A 10,033-nucleotide genomic window follows, 5' to 3' on the forward strand; every position below is an offset into this window, starting at 1 on the left:
TCTTACAGTTTGGAGGCTTTAAATCTAAGTTCAAAGTCCCAGGCTCTAGGGGCTGGGTGAAAGAAAGCCCCTCAACCTTGGGTTCCAGCTCTGCCTCCTGCTCCTGGCCCACTGAAGCTAGAGGCTTGTCTTCACTCAGACAGCTCCTGGCTGCTGAGGCTGAGAAGCCCAAGGTTGACAAGTAAAAAGGCACAGTCCTGCCTGATGTTACCAAACCACACAGCAGGCCATTAATTCAAGTCCACTTAAGTCCCAAGGTCAGCAGAGCATGGCAGGCTGCTGAACAATGACACAGCTACATGCAGGGTTCAAGTGTGCTATAAGCTAGAGACCATTCCCAAGGCTTCTCATTATATACAGGAAGCAGACCACATACCCAAAGGCAGCTACTCATCTGCTTGTGGTAGATCCCACTATGGAGTTGATTGCCAGTCTCTTCATGGGGAATAACTACCACCAGCTGTCCAGCCACTCAACCAGGCCCAGCCAAGTTGACACACAAACTGAACTACCACATGCACCACTACTGATCACCTGACCTACAAATGTGGTGTAATCGATAAATGAACCATCAAAACATTTGAGAAGGAAGCTGCTGAAATGGAAAAGGATTCCTTCAAGTATACCTGGGTCTTGGGTAAACTAAAAGCTGAATGTGAATGTAGCATCACCATGGACAACTCCCTGTGGAAATCTGAGACTAGTAAATACTATGTGACCATCATTAACACCCCAGGACACAGAGATTTTATCCAAACCATGACTATAGGCTAACTGTGCTTTCCTGATGGTTGTTGTTGGTCTTGGTGAATTTGAAGCTGGTATCTCCAAGAACAGGCAGATCCATGCACATGCCCTTCTACTTTACACACTTGAAGTGAAACAACTAATGGTTGGTGTTAACAAAAATGAATTCCACTGAGTCACACTACAGCCAGAAGAGTTATGAGGAAATCATTAAGGAAATTAGCACCTACATTAAGAAACTGGCTACAACCTTGACACAGTCACATTTGTGCCAGTATTTGGTTGGAATGATGACAACAGGCTGTAGTCAAGTGTTAACATGCTTGGGTTCAAAGGATGGAAATTCATGCATAAGGATGGCAATGCCAGTGGAATCAGGAAGCTTGAAGCCCTGGATTGCGTCCTGCCACCAACCTGTCCAACTGCTAAGCCCTTGTGTCTGCCTCTCCAGGATGTCCACAAAATTGGTAGTATTGGCACTATTCCTGTGGGAAAGTAGAGACTTGTGTTCTCAAACTGGGCAAATTGGTCACCTTTGCTCCAGTCAACGTTAGCAATGATATAACGTCTGTTGAAATGCACCATGAAGCTTTGAGGGAAGCTCTGCTTGGGGACAATGTAGGCTTCAATGTCAAGAACATCTGTCAAAGATGTTCACCATGGCAATGTGGCTGATTGCAGCAGAAATGATCTACCAATGAAAGCGGCTGGCTTCACTGCTCTGGTAATCACCCTGAACCACTCTTGCCAAATCATTGTTGGCTCTGCACTTGTGCTGGATTGCTTACAAGTGTGCTGAGCTCAAAGAGAATGTTGATCACCACTCTGGAGGAAGCTGGAGGATGACTCCAAATTATTGAAGTCTGGAGATGCTGCCATCATTGACATGGTTCCTGGAAAGCCCACCTGTGTTGAGAGCTTCTCTGACTATCCTCCACTGGGTCATTTTGCTGTTCATAATATGAGACAGACTGTTACTGTGGGTGTCATCAAGGCAGTGGACAAAATAGCTACTGGAGCTGGCAAGGTCAGCAAGTCTGTTCGGAAAGCTCAGAAGGCTAAATGAATATTATCCATCACACCTGCCATCCCAGGCTTAGTAAGTAGGAGAAGAACAGTTCCAACTGTTTGTTTCAATTAGCCTTTACATTTAATAATAAGAGACTGGTTAAAGATAGCAGTGCATCAAAAAACCTTCAGAAAGAAAGGATTGTTTTGTCAAGCATTTGTTTCTTTTCTTGTGTGACAGTTTTATAGTACTAGTTTTTAAAATCAGTGCATTTCAAATGGAAACGACTTGGCCAGAAATTTGTCACAGAATTTTGACACCCATTAAAACAAAGTTTAATAAGAAAAAAGAAAAGGATGAGAGGAAAAGGAAAAATTCTGAGATGGCCTTAAAGATTTCTACCAACTGGTGTATACACATTAATGTATAATAGTCCACTCCCTTGAATCTGGGCAGAACACATGAATATGAAGGGATATCATGTCTGTGGGAGTTCTGGTAGCATAGTGGCTAAGACACTTGCCTGCTAACCAGACGGCTGGGGTTCAAACCCACCAGCCACTCCTCGGAAGGAAGGTTGGGCAATCCTATTTCCATAGTGATACTGTACTGCCTCGGAAACCCAAGGAGGGGTCGCTATGAGTCGGGTTTGACTCGACGGCACATAACAACAACAACAACATCATGTCTGTGACTGGGTGATGTTATGGGGCAAAGATGATGGGATCTTTGCAGATATAATTAAGCTTCTCAATAAGTTGACTTTGACTTAATCAAAAAGAAGATGATTCTGAGTGTCCTGCAATGATCAGGTGAGTCTTAAAAAGAGACTAGGCCCTTTTAGAGATCTGAAGCATGAGAGAGATCTTCTTCCTAGCCTTCAAGGAGCAAACAACCATGTTGTGAAGAGGGCCATGTGGCAGGAGTGGTTGGCAGCTTCTAAAAGCTGAGAATGACCCCCAGGTGACATCCAGCAAGAAAGAGATAACCTCAGTCCTACAACCACAAGGAAATGTATCCTTCCAACAACCAATAAGCTTGGAGAAGGACCCAGAGCCTCAAATGAAAATAAACTTTGACACGTTGAAGTCATCCTGGGACACCCTGAGTCAAGGACCAAACTAACCTGTAACTGGCTTTTGGTGCCCTGGACGGTTAGACAATAACTGGAAACCTTTATGGTCATTCATTTCTCAGCAACACACAACTAATACAGGAAGTAATTGAAAGGCCAGGGAGGAGAGGGCAGAAAAACTATGTAATCAACAGGTGAGGCCCACCCTCTCTATTTTACTCTGCTTTAAAGTTTTCCAGAATATAGCTGACTTAATCAAGACAGCCCAGGTTATAACAAACACACTGTGTGTCTGCAAATTCGTTAGCACCACATTTTCTCTGTCCCCGTGGCATATTTTGCGTGATGAATGTTGCTGTGGTAACATCACAAGATTCCAAATGGTTTCTCCTAATTCATTGAAATAGTCAAATTAAGGCATGCAGTGAGCAATGTTTGGTCTCGGAGAGAGAGCTCCAGACACTGCCTACGATAAATCTGTTTCCAGTACTCCCTCTACCACTCGAAAACATCCTAATAAAAACTGCAAAATAGGCTGGATGATTTTCCCATATAAAAGGACCTTCTCCCCGCAGGAGAAATACAACTGTCCATAATACAGATAGCTAATTATAATCGCTGAAGTCATCCCTCATTAAACTATCTAAATTCTAAACTCCAGTGAGACTGTTGCAGTGTGGTTTAGTTAACTATCAGTAAAGCAACAAGTAGAAAGTCCTTTGGGTGTTCAGTCGTCGGCTGTTTCCACTATAAAATGAGCACTTTTATTTAGAAACTTAATATAAGCAAAACCAATACAATCTGACTACTAACTCAATACAGTCTAGAACAAGCAAACAAACAAACAGAAAATGGTAAGTGGCACTCTCAAACAAGTCAGGTGTCCATTGAAAAGACATTTGACCACAACGGAATACATGGTTCAATCCCTAAAACGTCTCCAACCAGAACAGTAGAAAGGAATACAAAAGCAGGAAAACCTTTAAGAGCCTTCTTGTAACCAAGTACTGTATTGCATACCAAATATGAGAGTAAATATGAAGGCCTCACGTGTGGGAGTCACCGCTTCTTCCTGCCATGGAAAGCGAATCTTGATGGTGTCCATCATCTTGTGACTGTGGGCTTCTGGGGAGGCTGGGCCTCTTTCCAGGTGCACAGAGTGAATTGTAATGGGTCTAAGCCCAAAGTACCAAACCAAATCTGTTTCCACGGAGTCAGTTCCAACTCCTGGTGAGCTCCTGTGTTACAGAATACAACTGCTCCCTGGGGTTTTCTTGGCTCTGATCTTTACAAAGGCAGATCATCGGGGCTTTCTTCCAAGGTTCCACAAGGTGTGTTTGAACTGACAACTTTTAGGATATCAGTCTAGCACAATTTGCACCAATCTGGAACTTTTAAATGAGTCACGCTTGAGTAAATTCCAATTCACAGAAACCCCTCGGGTGTCAGAGTAGAACTGTCCTCCACAGGGTTTTCAAGGCGGTGACTTTTTGGAAGCAAATTGTCAGACCTTTCTTCGAAGATGTCTGTAGGTGGGCTCAAACCGCAGAACTTTAAGGTAGAAGCCCAGAGTTTACCCACTGCTGCCACCCAGGAAATCCTAGTCTATGCCCGTGGTCCTCAAGCTTTAGCTCTCATCAGAATCACCTGGAAGGCTTGTTAAACTCAGTTTACTGGGCCCTACTCCTGCAAGTTGATTCAGTAGGACTGAGATGAGGTCCAAGAACATATATTTCTAACAAACTCCCAATTGATGCTGATGTTACTGGACCAGGGACTACCCTTTGAGAACTGCTGGTCCAAACAATCTTTTCTCTCTCAAGTGAGTGATTTGTTTAGGTGGGATCTGTGATACCATTTGGGGAAGTAAGCCATGAGGACAAATATGCTCAGGCCTTTTGCAAAGACTTCCCTGGATGGAAACTGAGACATACAAGTAGTCTCCCTCCCTTCCCTACTTCTGAGGAATGTTTGTTTCCTTCAATGCCTAGAACTTGGACACTCATCTCATTGGCAGCTAATGGAAGGGGACAACCCAACAGAACATACTGGAGAATTAGGAAGAACCCAGATTTGAAGTTGTGGAGCCACTGACTAACCTGGAGCCCTGGAGCCCTGCAGTGCTCTATCCCTGAACTTGTTATTATACACTGTTTACTGGTTTAAACAAACGTTGATTGGGTTTTCTGTGACTCTGATTCATCAAAAACCCATAAAATTTATAATATATATAAAATTTATATAGGGTTTATGTTAAATAAGAAAAAATGTTATCATTAATAAGAATTATTTATTATAAGACCCACATATTATTCATTTTCTGGGTCTTATTGCTTTACATATTTAATAAGTCTCTTGTTATGAAAACTGATCAAATTCTAGACTTTATTTTTAATAGATGATGAGAGAAAGAAGACCCAAATACTAAACCCCTGACATCAAGTCAATTCCTACTCATAGCAACCCCCAGTGAGTTTCCAAGGCTATAAGTCTTTACAGAAGTAGATTGCCTCATCTTCTTCCCACAGAGCAGCTGATGGGTTTAGTGTTATATATGACACTAAAACTAAACTTACAAACATGGCTCAAAATATTAATAATCCAGACCTTTTTCCAAGCATTTGTGTTGTTGTCATTAGTGAGTAGATGATAATGATGAGATGCTTAGTTGGCCCATATTCCCAATACATAATCATAATTTTTGTCATTTCGTTTTTAGACTAGTAAGATCAAGCCCACATGGAGAAGCCCAGATATTTGTAAATGCACACCCATTGGGAGATCAGTCTTTTAATTTATTTCAACCAAACTGTATCATCCCCAATCTATGTGAAAGACAATAGGTAGAAAGTTCATCTGAGACGTGTCCCAGAGACGTCAGTGACTGAAATGCTAAAACAACACCATTACTGAGCACCTCAGGGCCTATGCAGGGAAACTTCAACATACTAATTACTGCCCATCTCTTCACTAAAGAAGAGGAGCTTAGATGTCCTGTCTAAAGTCATCAAAAATTACTGCAAATGCACCAGTGTAGAGGCAGAGAGATGGAGGAGCTGATCTCCACAGGTACATATAAAGCAACAAGTCCATCAGTTTAAGAAAGCAATTTATTCCAAAGTCTTTTCTGAAGTAAAGCTCTCTTTTGATCACTGTATAGCATTATCTTGTTACTCTCAATTGCAGTTTATTTTCATAGAATTCCTTTTTTGCCATATACACAAGAACTGCATATTCCCACAAGGGAATTATAAAAAAATGAATAGTCATTCAAAACATGAGATCAGTGGTTTCAGACTGAGTATCCACAGAAGAGCTTAGATATTCCCCCAAGAATAAAGCATTTTCATGGAACAATCAATATTTGAATGTTTGAGAAACCCACTCAGAGAGACTCTCATATTTACATACTAAAGTTAATACTAGAGTTATGCATAATGTTTTATTTTTAAGTCTACTGTTAAAAACAAATGAAAATGGTCCAGAAGCACTAAAATGAATACTTGACCATTTAAACATGATAAGTTTTAGAAAGAAAATTTCCTTTTAACTCTCTGCTTCTCTAAGTTCTTGATTTTAAAGTTTTGCACAGTGTGTCCTAATTCCAGATTTAATATCTGTTATCCTCTTTCCAGTGACTTTAATAAATCTCTGATAAATTATTCTTTAGAGGAGCCAAATACATTTTAAAAGTATATTTAAAATGTTAATTTTATATAAAATGTTATTTTGCATGTTTACACTTATCCTATGTTATACATACGAGCTCTGGTGGCGTAGTGGTTAAGGCATTTGACTACTAACCAGAAGGCTGGTGGTTCAAAACCACTACCCAAACCTCAGAAGGAAGATTGGGCAATCTATTTCTGTAATGATGTTGTTGTTAGGTGCCTTCAAGTCATCTCTGACTCATAGCAACCTCATGTACAGCAGAACAAAACACTGCCCGGTCCTGTGCCAGCCCCATGATCCTTGCTATACCTGAGCCCCTCATTACAGCCACTGTGTCAATCTGTCCCATTGAGGGCTTTTCCCTTTGTCATTGTCTCTCAACTCTGCCAAGCAGGATATCCTTCTCCAGGGAATGGTCCCTTCTGACAACGTGACCAAGGTAGGTGAAACAAAGTCTTGCCATTCTCACTTCCAAGGAGCATTCCAGCTGTACTTTCTCCAGGACAGGTTTGCTAGTTCTTTTAGTAGTCCGTGGTACTTTCAACATTCTTTGCCAACACCACAACTCAAAAGCATTGTCTCTTCTTTGGTCTTTTTCATTGTCCAGCTCTAGCATGCATAAGAGGCGATTGAAAATACCATGGCTTGTGTCAAGCGCACTTTAGTCTTCAAGGAAACATCTTTGCTCTTTAGTACTTGAAAGAGGTCCTTTGCAGCAGATTTACCCAATGCACTCCTTGGAAGGAAGGTTGGGCAATCTATTTCTGTAGTGATACTGCCTCGAAAACCCAAGGAGGGGTCGCTATGAGTCGGGTTCGACTCAAGGGCACATAACAACAACATATGTCATCTGATATCTTGACTGCTGCTTCCACTGGTGTTGATTGTAGAACCAAGTAATATGAAGTCTTTGACAACTTCAATCCTTTCTCCATTTATCATGATGTTGCTTATTGGTCCTGTTGTGGATTTCTGTTTTCTTTATATTGAGGAGTAATCCATACTGCAGACTGTAGTCTTCAATCTTCATCAGTAAGTGTTTCAAGTAATCCTCACTTTCAGTGAGCAAAGGTGTGTCATCTGCATAACATAAGTTGTTAATGATTCTTCCTCCAATCCTGATGCCACATTCTTTATATAGGACAGGTTCTCGGATTATTTGTTCAGCATACAGATTGAATAAGTATGGTGAAAGGATACCACCCTAACACAGTCCTTTCTGGATTTTAAACCATGCAGTGTCCCCTTGTTCTGTTTGAATACAAGCCTCCTAGTCTATGTACAAGTTTCTCATGAGCACAATTAAGTGTTCTGGAATTCCCGTTCTCAATGTTATCCATAATTTGTTACGATCCACACAATCAAATGTTTTTGCACAGTCAATAAAACACAAATAAACACCTTTCTGGTATTCTTTGCTTTGAGCCAAGATCCATCTGACATCAGGCATGATATCCCTCATTCCATGTCCTCTTCTGAATGCAGCTTGCATTTCTGGAACTTCTCTGTCAATACACTGCTGCAACCATTTTTGAATTATCTTCAGTAATATTTTTCTTGCATGTGATATTAATAATATTGTTCAATAATTTCCACATTCTGTGGAATCGCCTTTCTTTGCATCTCTTCTAGTCAGTTAGCCAGGTAGCTGTTTTCCAAATCACTTGGCATAGCTGAGTGAGTGCCTCCAGAGGGGCATCCATTTGTTGAAACATCTCAGTGGGTATTCTGTCAACTCCTGGAGGCTTGTTCTTAGCCAATTCCTTCAGGTCAGCTTCTACTTCTTTCTTCATTACCATAGGATCTTGATCACACCACCTCCTGAAATGGATCAACATCAACCAATGCTTTTTGGTACAGTGACTCTGTGTATTCCTTCTATCTTCTTTTGATGCTTCCTGCATCATTCAATATTTTACCCACAGAATCTTTCAATATTGCAACTCGAGGCTTAAATTTTTCCCTCAGTTCTTTCAGCTTGAGAAATGGTGCACTTGTTCTTCCCTTTTGGTTTTCTAAATCCAAGTCTGCACATTTCATTGTAGTAATTGGCTTTGTCTTATCTAGTTGTTCTTTGAAATCTTCCATTCATCTCTTTTTTCTTGTCATTTCTTCCTTTTGCTTTAGCTACTCTTCACTCAAGGGCAAGTGTCAGAGTCTTTTCTGACATCCATTTTGGTCTTTTCTTCTTTTCTGATCTTTTTAATGACCTCTTGCTTTCTTTGTGGATGATATTCTTGATGTCATCCCACAATTCTGGTTTTTGGTCATTGGTGTTTAAAGCATCAAATCTATTCTTTAGATGGTCTCTAAATTCAGGAGGAATATATTCAAGATCATATTTTTGCTCTCTTGGACTTGTTTTAATTGTCTTCAACTTCAAATTGAACTTGCATAGGAGCAAGATGGTCTGTTCCACAATTAGCTCCTGGCCTTTTATTAGCTGAATAAAATGAGTTTTTCTATTGCCTCTTGCCACAGATGTAGTCAGTCTGATTCCTGTGTACTCCGTCTGGCAAAGTCCACATGTATAGCTGCCATTTGTGTTGTTGAAAAAATATATTTGCAATGAATAAGTTGTTGGTCTTACAAGATTCTTAGTGTGATCTCCAGCATTATTTCTATCTCCAAGGCCAAATTTTCCAACTACCAGTGATTCATCTTTGTTTCCAACTTTGCATTCCAGTCACCAGTGATAATCAACACATCTTGATTGCATGTTTGGTTAATGTCAGACTGCAGAAGTTGATAAAAATCTTCAATTTCCTCATCTTTGGCTTTGGTGGTTTGTGCATAAATTTGAATAATAGTCATATTAACTAGCTTTCCTTGTAGGCATATGGTTATTATCCTATCACTGACACCATAGTACTTCAGGATAGATCTTGAAACATTCTTTGTAACAATTAATGCCACACCATTCCCCTTCAATTTGTCATTTCCTGTACAGTGGATCATATGGTTATCTGATCCAAAATGGGCAAAACTGATCCATTTCAGCTTACTAATGCCTAAGATTAGTAGACATAGTTGAGGAGAGACAACGCAGGGATGCCAGAGTAGCAGGCTGGAAGAGCAGGGAAGGAGATAAAAGCCTTGAGCCCCAGGCTTACAGGCGAGGAGAGACAACACAGGAATGCCAGAGTAGTGGGCTGGAAGAGCAGGAGAAAGGGGATTAAAAGACAGGAAGCCAGACAGAGGAACAGTCAGCCAGGTGGGGGTGACACGAGAGGTCCCCAGCAGTAGGACAAACTTGTCTGTCGGTTTGTCCTATTGTGCTGACATATAGACGTGAGTTTTGGAGGCTGAGCCTCTGGTGCTTAAAACCCAGAGAGATGCACCTGGTGCACAGGTGACAGCCCAGCTTATAGACTGACACAGACTAGGAAGAAGGAAGAGGCCGTCCACTTCTGAAAGAATTGGCCAGGGAAAACCTTATGAATAGCAAAGAAACACCGTTTGGTACATTACCACGCACCTTTAGGAATAGTCCGTTTAGGCTAAAAGGCTCTCAAAATAGGACTGGGAAA

General features: G+C 41.0%; 1 pseudogene; it reads left to right on the top strand.

The window, feature by feature from the left end:
* The window catches only part of LOC103211142, a 2,932-nt pseudogene extending 1,119 nt beyond the window's left edge, over positions 1–1,813 (top strand).
* Positions 1,814–10,033: the final 8,220 nt, after the last annotated feature.

This window comes from Orycteropus afer, unplaced genomic scaffold (assembly GCF_000298275.1).
Source record: "Orycteropus afer afer isolate SDZICR_OR568_19922 unplaced genomic scaffold, OryAfe1.0 scaffold00700, whole genome shotgun sequence".
Lineage (NCBI taxonomy): Eukaryota > Metazoa > Chordata > Mammalia > Tubulidentata > Orycteropodidae > Orycteropus > Orycteropus afer.